The sequence below is a fragment of the Petaurus breviceps genome, unplaced genomic scaffold, assembly GCF_028583685.1.
Source record: "Petaurus breviceps papuanus isolate PSGF00001 unplaced genomic scaffold, PetGlider_PUasm1.0 90734, whole genome shotgun sequence".
Classification (NCBI taxonomy): domain Eukaryota; kingdom Metazoa; phylum Chordata; class Mammalia; order Diprotodontia; family Petauridae; genus Petaurus; species Petaurus breviceps.
The window spans coordinates 1,132,846-1,143,549 of record NW_027187327.1 but is presented as its reverse complement, the minus strand read 5'-3'; the positions used below and the strand labels follow the sequence as shown (position 1 = coordinate 1,143,549).

The 10,704-nt window shown below is 37.6% G+C and overlaps 1 long non-coding RNA gene across 1 annotated transcript in view; it reads right to left on the bottom strand.

The window, feature by feature from the left end:
* Positions 1 to 8,472: 8,472 nt before the first annotated feature.
* LOC138145293 (uncharacterized) overlaps positions 8,473 to 10,704 on the bottom strand; it is a 139,054-nt gene continuing 136,822 nt past the window's right edge. The window contains exon 4 of the long non-coding RNA XR_011164178.1: positions 8,473 to 8,722. This is a non-coding gene — a long non-coding RNA (uncharacterized lncRNA). The remainder of the gene's footprint in view (positions 8,723 to 10,704) is intronic.

The window sequence follows — 10,704 nt, the reverse complement described above, 5'->3', positions numbered from 1 at the left end:
AGATCTAGAAGAAATATAGGGAAAATATTAAAGACTAATTATAAGGCACTCATTAAGGTAAAACTGTTTACTTATTATATAAATATATGTGCATTTATTTATTAAAATATCAGTATTCTTAAAACTGTCATCATTACTAAGGTAATTTAAAAGAAAGGTTAGGGCTGAGTTGTGTATGATGGGGTGATTCCAAAAAGCAAAATTAGATAGGAAAAGGTAAAAAAGGAGTGATTGTGCTATATTACATAATATAATATATTATATTATGATATATTACGTTATGTTATGTTGTGCTATGTTGTGTTATGTTGTGTTACGTTATGTTATGTTGTGTTGTGTTATGTTATGTTATGTTGAGTTGTGTTGTGTTGTGTTATGTTGTATTATGTTATGTTATGCTATGCTATGCTATATTAGGTTAGGTTAGGTTATGTCATGTCATGTTATATTACATTATGTTGTTACATTACATTACATCATATCGTATCGTATCGTATCGTATTATGGCGTGGTGTGGCATGGCATGGTGTGCATGCCGTGTCATGTTGTATCATATCATATCATGTCATATCACATCATGTCATATCATATCACACCATAGCACACCACATCATATATCATACCATATAATATCATATCACATCACATCACATATGATATGATATGATATTGTATTGTATTGTATTGTATTATATTATATCATATCATATCATATCATATCATATCATATCATATCATATTATACTAATTATAAAATGGGGTATGAAAGGAAAAACTAATATAGAGGAAGCGGGTGGGGGTGGAGGGCTGGTAATGTGGGAACCTTACTCTCATCAGGGTTAAAGAGGAAACAAAGCATACATCTGGAAAGGTGTTTTCTGAACATGTAGAGAGGCGAAAAAACTGGGGATAAGGTCAGGGAGGGACTTTTTATAGGGATGGGTGGATTGGGATTTGGGAGGGAGAGGAAAGGAGAAACTTTTGGAGGGGTATGTGGATTGAGATTGGAGGGTGGAGGAGAAGACGAGGGGACTCTTGGAGGTGCGGGTAAAGTGGGGTGAGCAGATAATACGGTAAAAAGGCAAGCTGAGAGAAAAAAAAATAGTGAGTGAAAATAAGATGGAGGGAAATTAACAAGCTGTAATTGTAACTTTGAATTTGAATGGGCTATTTATAGTGGCTCTCTTTGTGGTGGCAAAGAACTGAAAACTGCAGGGATCCCCATAAATTGGGGAATGGTTGAACAAGTTGTGGTATATGGTTGTGATGGAATACTATTGTGCTATAAGTAATGATGAGCTCAATGATATCAGAAAGACATGGAAAGACTTGCACAAAGGAATGAAGAATGAAGTAAACAGAACCAAGAGAACATTCAATACAGTAACAGAAATATTGTTTCAAGAATGACTTTGAGTAAATAAGTCATTTTGACTTATAAATACACAAATTAAAAAATAAAGGATATATGAAGAAAGATGCTATCTGCATCTGGAGAAAGGACTGCTAAATGTATGGATAAAATAATTTAAATAATTATGTAAAGAATAATATAATATATACCTATTTGTTCCTAATGGTAGCCATCTTTAGGCAGTCTTCACTAGAGAGAAAAAAAGGAAAAAGAAATTTACATGATAACTTTGTGGTATATTTGGGTGGAATAGCAAGTTATACATGGTAGATTTGCAGTTTCACATGCAATCATCTTTTTTGTTGTGCTGTGTTATGGAAATACTTGTTTTGTTCTATGAATTGAAAATAAAATAAATTGATAAATGCTTATTTGTTGATTAGATAAAAACAGATAGATGATAGATAGATAGATAGATAGATAGATGGATGGATGGATGGATGATAAATAGACAGATTAAATGGATAGATGGATGGTAGACAGACAGATAGATGATAGATTGATAGATGATAGATAGAGATATGGATAGATAGATAGATAGATAGATAGATAGATAGATAGATAGATAGATAGATAGATAGATAGATGAGATAAACTTGTCAGTAATAGTTAAAAGCTTAGCATAAAGTGAGGCTCACAAAAATATTAAGGGCAACCAATGAACTTTTTCTGGGAAAAAAACAAAAACAAAAAGATGATGTTCATTGACTGGATTAGAGGATATAATATTAATAGATGTCAGAGAGAAAGAAGAATTAAGTTATTCAAAGGCTATTTACTTCTGTTGAAATAAATAGGCAGCAGTGATAATAACAATTGAAATGGCAGCTCTACTTTCTATATTTTTCCATGATCAGAAAGCTCTTTAGATTTATTATATAATTTGAACAAAGCAATTCAGTTCAGTTCATTTGAATTGTCTTACGAAGATTCTGAAGATTGCCTGGCAGGATAAGGTACCAGACAGTGAAATTCTTACTCAAACTAAACTGCCAAGCACTCAAATTCTGCTTCACAGAGCACAACACCAATGGGCTGGCCACATTGTTCGAATACAAAATGTACACTTGCCAAAAAGACTATTTTCTGGAGAACTCACACAGGGCAAGTGTTCACATGTTGGTCAGAAGAAGCAATACAAGGACATTCTCATTTGTATAAGAATTACTCATTTAGCTGTTCTTTATTGGTTTTACTTTTTGAAGTTATATCATGCTGAGATTTACCCTGATCTTTCTTTTAAGTTACCTAATTACTAGTAACAATCTTAGACATAGGTTTAAAATTTTCCGTACATAAAAGGTAAACATTCTATCCTTAGTAGTCCCTTGTAATCAGTCGTTGGTATGTGCCTTATATTTCTTTTGGCTCTTGTATGTCAAATCTTCCACTGAGTTTTGGGGTGGGGGGTTGTTTTGGGAGGCTTTTTTTTTTGGTCTTTTTGGAGGGGGGAAGGCAGGGCAAGTCACACAGTTAGTGAGTGTTAAGTGTCTAAGGCTGAATTTGAATTCAGGTCCTCCTGACTCCAGGGCCAGTTCATACTCACTGTGCCACCTAGCAGCCCCCAAGTTCAAGGTTTTTTTGTGTGTTTTTTTAACAGAGTTCTGAAAGTCTGACAGTTGATCAAATGTCCATTTTTTTTTTCATTCAGAATTATGCTTAGATTTCCTCGGTATGATATTTTCAGGTGGAGTTCTTTTTCTCTTTGTTATATAGTCTTCCAAGATCAGAAGTTGCCAATGCTAGGTCTTGTGTCATTCTAATTGGGGCACCATCACATGTAAATTGTTTTTTTTTCTTTTTGCTCATAATATTTTGTCCTTGATCTAGGGATTTGGGATTTAACTATAATATTTCTGTGAGTTTTGCTTGTAGGATCTCTTTCAAGTGGTGATCAGTGTATTTTTTTTCTATTTCTACTTTCCATACTTGTTCTAATGCTTCAGGACAATTTTCTTTAATTATTTCTTGTATTATTGTATCAAGATTCTTTTTTTTTATCAGAACTTTAGGTAGTTATTCTTTTGTTTTTTTCTCTTTGATTTGTTCTCTAGATCCATTGTCTTTCTTATGAGAAGTTTCACATTCTCTTCTTTTTTTCATTCTCTATGTATTTTTAAAAATTTCTTCATCTCTTATAACTTTCCCCTTGCCCAGTTCTGATTCTCAGAGTTATTTTCTTCCTTAAGACTCTGGATCTCCTTTTCTAATTGGTTGACTTTCTTTTCATAATCTTCTTGGGGGGGTTTTTTTTGTATTATTCTTATTTTTCTTTTTAATTTTTCCTTCATCTCTCTCATTTGATTTTTAAAATCTTTTTTTAACTTTTTCAATGCATTCTTTTTGGCCAGGTGATCATTTGACATTACTCTTTGGAGTAGAAGAGGGTTTCTTTATTTCAGTATCCTCCTCTGAAGACAGTCTCTGATCTTCTCTATTCCCATAGGAGATATCTATGGTTGGATTCTTTCTCCTTTGTCTGTGCATTTTTTTGTAATAATTGTTTTTATAATTGTTTTTTTGTATCGTAATTGTATTGTAATCATTGTTTTTATAATCACCTTTAGTATGGGGGTTGGTGCCTCTGATCTCTGATCCTCTTCAGTTCCCCCATTCTGACTTTGAACTCAGATCAAGACCTCCAGCCTCCTGTAAGTGCCGTAGGCAGGGACTTTCTGCCCCACTGCTTCTGCACTCACCAGGTGTATGCTGCTTCCTTCTAGTCCCCACTGCCCTCCACAGCACAGCTGGGTCTGGCATTCCTTGTCAGCAGAGTTTCTCTAGATCTTCCCCAGGTTAGGTGCCCAACTCCCATCACTGTCCTGGGGGTAAAAGTTCCTCAACTGGGGTGGAGGCGGCCTCTCTAACCAGCTAACCCTAGCGTCTGCTGCTTGTTGTTCAAATAGCTTGCCTCTAGTTGTTAAAGTGGACCTAGCCTGGAGGTGTTTGCTCCTCACATCTCATTCGGGGATTTTTCATCAGGTCTTCTCTGATAGTCCCAAGAGGACTCCCATACTGCCCCTTCTCTTATTTGTTTTCATTGCTCTGTGTTTGCCTAGAGGGCATTATTTTATCTCTTTTGTGGAGAAAAATCTTGAGAGCTTGAAATTTTCTGACTTACTCCAGTATCTTTCCAGAATCCTCTCCAATTGATTTAAAAACCTTTTATTTGTAAAGCAAGAAAAAGAACAGAAAGTCTTACTCACCTGCATTTAAGAGACCTTGTAGATTTGGAATATTTATAGACACCCCAAATCTAAAATCCCAAATGTACTATGTTTTCCTCTGAGGTTGACTTTTCTAGTCATGCAGTGTTGATTTGATGGGGTGCTTGGGATCTATATCTGTAACAGCAATTTGTAAAACCAATTGGCAACATCAGTCTTTAACATCAATTTGTAAAACCAGTTTGTACAACTGTAACTGCAATTTGTATTGTAAAATTGTAATAGCAATTTGTAAAACCAGTCTGTAAAATCCCTTTCCCAGCCTCAAACTTTGCCCCTTTCCCCTATCCACACTGCCTAGGCAACAACTTGTGACTCCTTTGTCCTAGCTTAATCTCCTCATGTCTCCTCCTGTCTGGCCCAAATCTCATCTCAAACTTTTATCTATGCACAGTAGTCACAAGTTCCCCTCAGTCAGCCCTAACTTTTATCTATGCACTGAAGTCCCTTACATCCATTTGGTCAGCCCTGACAATGGCAGCCCTACCCTTTAAAAGTAAAAGCCTGTGCCCCCTTTCACTTGCAGGTCCCCTAAGGATCCTTGCCCGCTGCAAAGCGTATAATAAACTTTTTCAACTCTGACTCCAAGTAAGGCTGAGCTGAATTCTTTCCAGACTGAATTGCAGGTTCTGGTCTTAGATAAGATTAGAGTTCCTGCCTAACCTATTGGGAGCCATCCCTCATCAGATTGATATCTCCCCAAACCCCATACTCAAAACTTTGGTCTGTCATCTGGATTTGGGATTTATGCCCTGAAATATAATCCAGGCCTATGCCGGTAGAGGCCCAGAGCACACACTTACCCACTCTCTACCAGTGGCTGGTGGTAGCCCCAACCTCTGACAGGCTTGGTGTCAGAAAAACATTGCAGGAAAAACAAAACCCAGCCCATGTACTCAGAAGTGGGGTTGAAGCCTGCCAGGTTCATGTCCTAACATTCAGTCCCTATCCTCCAATCCCCCAAAGTCATATTGAAAGTTCACATTAGTAATGCTGCCTCTTTATTCTGACAGCCCATCAGGAACATCAAAAATCATCAGCACCATGCTATTTCTGATCCATCAAAATCTTTAGTTCTTTAGGTCATTTATTCAACTCTTTAACCAAAGCCATTGAATAGATTAATGGGAAGGTGTCTGCAAAAGGGAATGAGGGAGTGCTGAGTCATATTCATAATGCTTGGGAAACTTTAACTTTAAAAAGAAAAAAAAAGATTTAGACAATGTGAAGAAAAATCAGAATGGGAGTTGCATTGGACTTTCTCCAAGGTCAGACTCGGCTTCAGCTGAGGCATTTTATACTAAATTCCTGGCTGCTTTGCATGTAAGCAACTCTATTTATGACTCTCAATAAAATGTGTAACTCTCTATTTTCATGAACTGTCAAATCATACTGAAAACCTATTTTCCCATTACCTTGGGGATCACACTTACTAAATTCAGACTTGCTTAAACCAGAGCAGAATGTCATTGGAGGCTTTGGATGAGCCAGGCAAAAGCTCAGAGGCAAAAATTTCAAAGTAGGCTTGGGATCATTTAAAGAACTGTTAAAAGATAGAACACATGAGGGTATCCTGGAGGTCAGGCAAGCTTCTTTAACTTAATGTAGGGAATGGCAACTGTTCAGCATCTGCAGCTGGTCTTATCTCTCTCTCTCTCCCTCTCCCTCTGTCTCTTCTCTTCTCCTTTTCCTTCTTTCTCCCCTTCTATTTCTTCCTTTCTTTCTCTCTTTTTCCCTTTTCTCTCTGCTGTTCTCTCTGTCATTGCCTCCCTCCCTCTCTTCTCTCTCTTTTCCTCTCCATGTGGGGGGGATCAATCAGGTGGGCTCCCTAGACCTGCTACTTTCTGAACGAAGGTCAGCTACCTGCAGAAAATTAACTGGCCTAATTCTAAATCTGTTTGGACTTTTGTGAGGAAGCATCCGGCTGTACTGCTTCATGCTCTTCTACCATCTTTGTCTCCCTCATGGGTCCAAGTCTACTAGTTCAGGTAGATTGTTTTAAAGGCCACCAGGTGTGTGGTCAATCTTTGGTCCAGTAAATGCCAAGCTCCCCTTCCAATATAGTCAGAGAAACTTTATTTATTCTTTATAAATGGATAATATGGTATAGATACCATATGGCACAGAGTTTGCCATACAACACTGCATTATTTCTGTTATCTACCCTTTATTTTCTGGGTTTATATTAATTAGGGTAACTAATTTCCCATCTCCCCTTTACTATACCCACTACAGAAATGGTTCTGACTCTTTGGGTATGGTAGAGGGTGTGGTATATTCAGAAACAAAGTAATAAGTTGATTAAATATGAAAGGAGGGTAGAATGGCAATGGGAATTTGAAGATCTTCCCTTCCCCTTAATAGGCCAAATGTAATCACACGGAGCCTATGGTGGGAGGAGCTTGCTGAACAAGTGGAGCAGAGCCCAGATAAAGCTGGGAGTCAGAGCAGCAAGTATAGTGGGAGAGGACACAGGCAAGGAGATAGCTAGGTTTGTTTGTAGGAAGGCTTTGGGATGGTGTTGTACCTGCTGTGCTTTGGTATAGTAACTTCTTTGTTCCCATGATGGAGTTGGTTTTCTGGTTTTGAATAAATGTTTTGTTTCTATCTTCTATATGGAAAGTCTGTTATATTTTGTGATTCAAAACTATACCAGCATATTCATAGTCCCCATTGGTGCTATGAATATCACATTGGTGCTATAGAGGGTGCGAGATATAATAAGGCTAACAAGATCAGGAGACCTAAGCTCTAGAACTGGATTTCCATTAATCATACTATATGACCTTGGACAACTCATTTTATTTATCTGGGCTTCAGTATCCTCACATGTAAACTAAGAGGAAACTAGATGGCAGATTAGATAAAGTCAGACTGCCTAAATTCAAATATGGCCTCAGATACCAGCTGTGTGACCATAGGCAAGTCACTTAACTCTGTTTGCCTCAGTTTCCTCATCTGTAAAATGGGGACACACTGGAGAGGAACATGGCAAACCACTTCAATATTTGCCAAGAAAATACCAAATAGGGTCATGAAGAGTAGGACATGACTAAAATGACTGAATAATGACAGCAGCAAAAATGAGAGGGCTGGACTAGATGACTCCTAACATGACTTCCAGATTTATATCTAACCTTCTACCATCACTGAATACATCACCGGGATCTGATTGTGATATGATGATATTTAGCTATCTAAGTGCAATGGCTTTTTTGTTTGTTTGTTTGTTTGTTTTCTCCAGCCAGGAAAGAAAGGAGGGGTACAAGGAGAGGAAGAAAAGATCAGGGCAAATTAATACATTCACATTGGAAAAGCCTGCAATCTCGATGGAATTAACTAAATTAATTGACTAGAATTCCAACCAGATCCATTCCTTTGATATGGTAAAGACAAAAACAAGAGAAAAGAGGAAAACTGAAATTGAAAAAGACAGTGTTATGATCAGGTTCTCTAGAAAGGGCTAAGGTGAAGGAAAGGGACCACGTATTGTGATTATGTCCCTTAAATCTCACCCACTAAACCAATCTGTGGCTAGACATGTCAATTTTGTGTTAGTGGGCAACAATTCCACAATTTTATTATTTTCTGAATTCCCAGAAGCTTGTTTCTGCTGAAAACCAGAGAGGAAAATTATCTTGTGAAAAAGATCTGAAGGATTTAGCAGACTGCAAGTTCAATTTCAGTTTGGAAGTCAACAAAGTTAATGCTAATAATCCTCCTGTTCTTAGCCACAGCTGGATTGCTGCATTTAGTTCTGGTACCATGTTTTAGAATTGACAAAGGAAAGAAGGAAATAGGGTAAAAGAACTGGAAGGAAACCAATCAATCAGTTAACAAGCATTTATTCACTGCCCACTATGTGCCTAATACCATACTAAGCACCAGTGATACAAAGACAAAAATTAAGCAGTCTGAATCCTCAAGGAACTTGAACTCTGTGCTGTGAAAGGACTGGTTGAAAGAACCTCAAATAGTGTCAGCTTGAAGAAGGTTTATTTATTGAAGGGCTGTCACCCAGAAGAGGGATTAAGTTTATCTTCCTAGAATCCAGACGCTGACCCCAGAAGGCAGAACTAGGCTGGAAAATGAAAAATAAACAAATTTAGGCTTAATCTAAGGGAAAAAAACCAAACTTTCTTATAATTAAAACTTACAAAAGTGAAATGGGCTGCCTTGGGAGTTCTCCCTCATTATAAATCCTCCAATAAAGTCTATATGACTATTTGTCAGCAATGGGTTAGATGAGATGGCCTCTGTAGTTTCTTATCTCTGTATTGATGGGATTATCTGATTTAGGTAAAACATGATAATAGTCAAAAAGTATTTGAAGGGCAATAATGTTGAATACAGATGTCCTTGCTCTGCTTAGTTCCTAAGAGTACAATTAGGATTTTTTGGGTAGATGATTTTAGAGAGGCCATCTCCATATAAAGAAAAAAAATTTTCTAACAATTAGAATTCCCTATAAAAGGGATTGGCTGTCTGTAGAGGTAGTACATTCCCACTAACCCAGTATCTCCTAGTAGAGATTGAATAATCACTTGTCAAGTATGAGATCAAAAAGATTTTTAGTCAGCCAATGATTGGACTGGAAGACCTCCAATGAACTTTCCAACTTGAGATTTCTGTGATTCTGTTCAAATGAGGTTTTTGGGTTGTTGTTGGGTTTTTTTCCCCCATTTGGCATTCAATAAATATTACAAGGTTCAGCCTCAAATCCTGGAGAAAGTCAATAGATCTGAAAGTAGAGAGAGTAGGAGGTAAGGAGAGATAGAATCTGACCCAGTTGTTTTTTACTGGATATCCTTTCTACTTGGATATTCCATTATGGCAACTGTCTGTAAAAGTAGTAAAGAGGTTTCTGCAAAGTTTTTACAAATATATATGTGTCTGTGTGTGTATCCATGTTTACATACATGTAATCTAATGCAGTCAAATACATTTTTATTTACATATACATGTGCATATGTGTGTGATCATACACATATGAATACCGTGAATATTTTAAACAGCATGGTTAGGTAGCCACATGTCTTTTTTTTCCCCTTTTTTTCTTGCCTTCTGGGTTGATCATCACTCATAAGAAAAGCAACCAACAATGAAGGTTGACATGCTATCCTTAGTCTGGATAGTACATTTTTGGACAATGCCTTCTTTTTCAAAATCTCAACCTAAGAGTTTAAAAACACTGTTTCGAGTTGGCTATGTGGTACAGTGAATAGAGCACTGGCCCTGGAGTCGGGAGGACCTAAGTTCAAATCTGACCTCAGACACTTAACACAAAAACTAGCCGTGTGACCTTGGGCAACTCACTTAACCCCAATTACCCTCCAAAAAGAAAAAAAAAAGATATCAGTGATAAATGATGAGGTATGGGCTCTGGGAGCCCCCTTGAGCTCTCCTTGAGTCTTTGAGGTACAGGCTCTGGGAACCCCCCTTGAACTCTGATTAAATTGTCTCATTTGATGAGGCATTTGAATGAGGCAATAAGCCTTACTTTGTGGCTGGGCCCAAATCTCTGTTACTAGACTTCCTACCCTTGAGCCTATCAAAATATCAATCCACCCTTGAATAGGCCTATCCCACCATTGTCTGTAGTCTCCAGGTGGCCTCCCACCCTTAATCACTCATTAACCTCATTAACTCCTCCTAAAGACCTTCCCCAAACTCCTCTTCTAGATCACCCCTAGATTCCTCCCACAACCTTCTTCTATATATATAAGACCCCATCTTGTCTCCATGTCTGTAAGAGTGCCATAGAATGGTGAGAGCACCATAGAATGACCTAGCACAGACTTACTCTGTGTCTAATGCAAGTGAACTTTTAATAAATTTTACTTTTCTTTGATTGAGAGAAGACTTGAGTTGAATTCATTCAGCAGGACCCGGCATGTTGATATTTTGGGATCTCCAGAGCAACCCTAACGCTCTTTATGGGTAACCTCTTCAATCTGACAGCTGATTTATTCAGCTGAGTACAGCTCCCATATATTGGTTTGGGTCATTTTTCTGGTCCTTTGATCTATATTTTGGACTTCTATTAATGCAGCTTAAAATGGT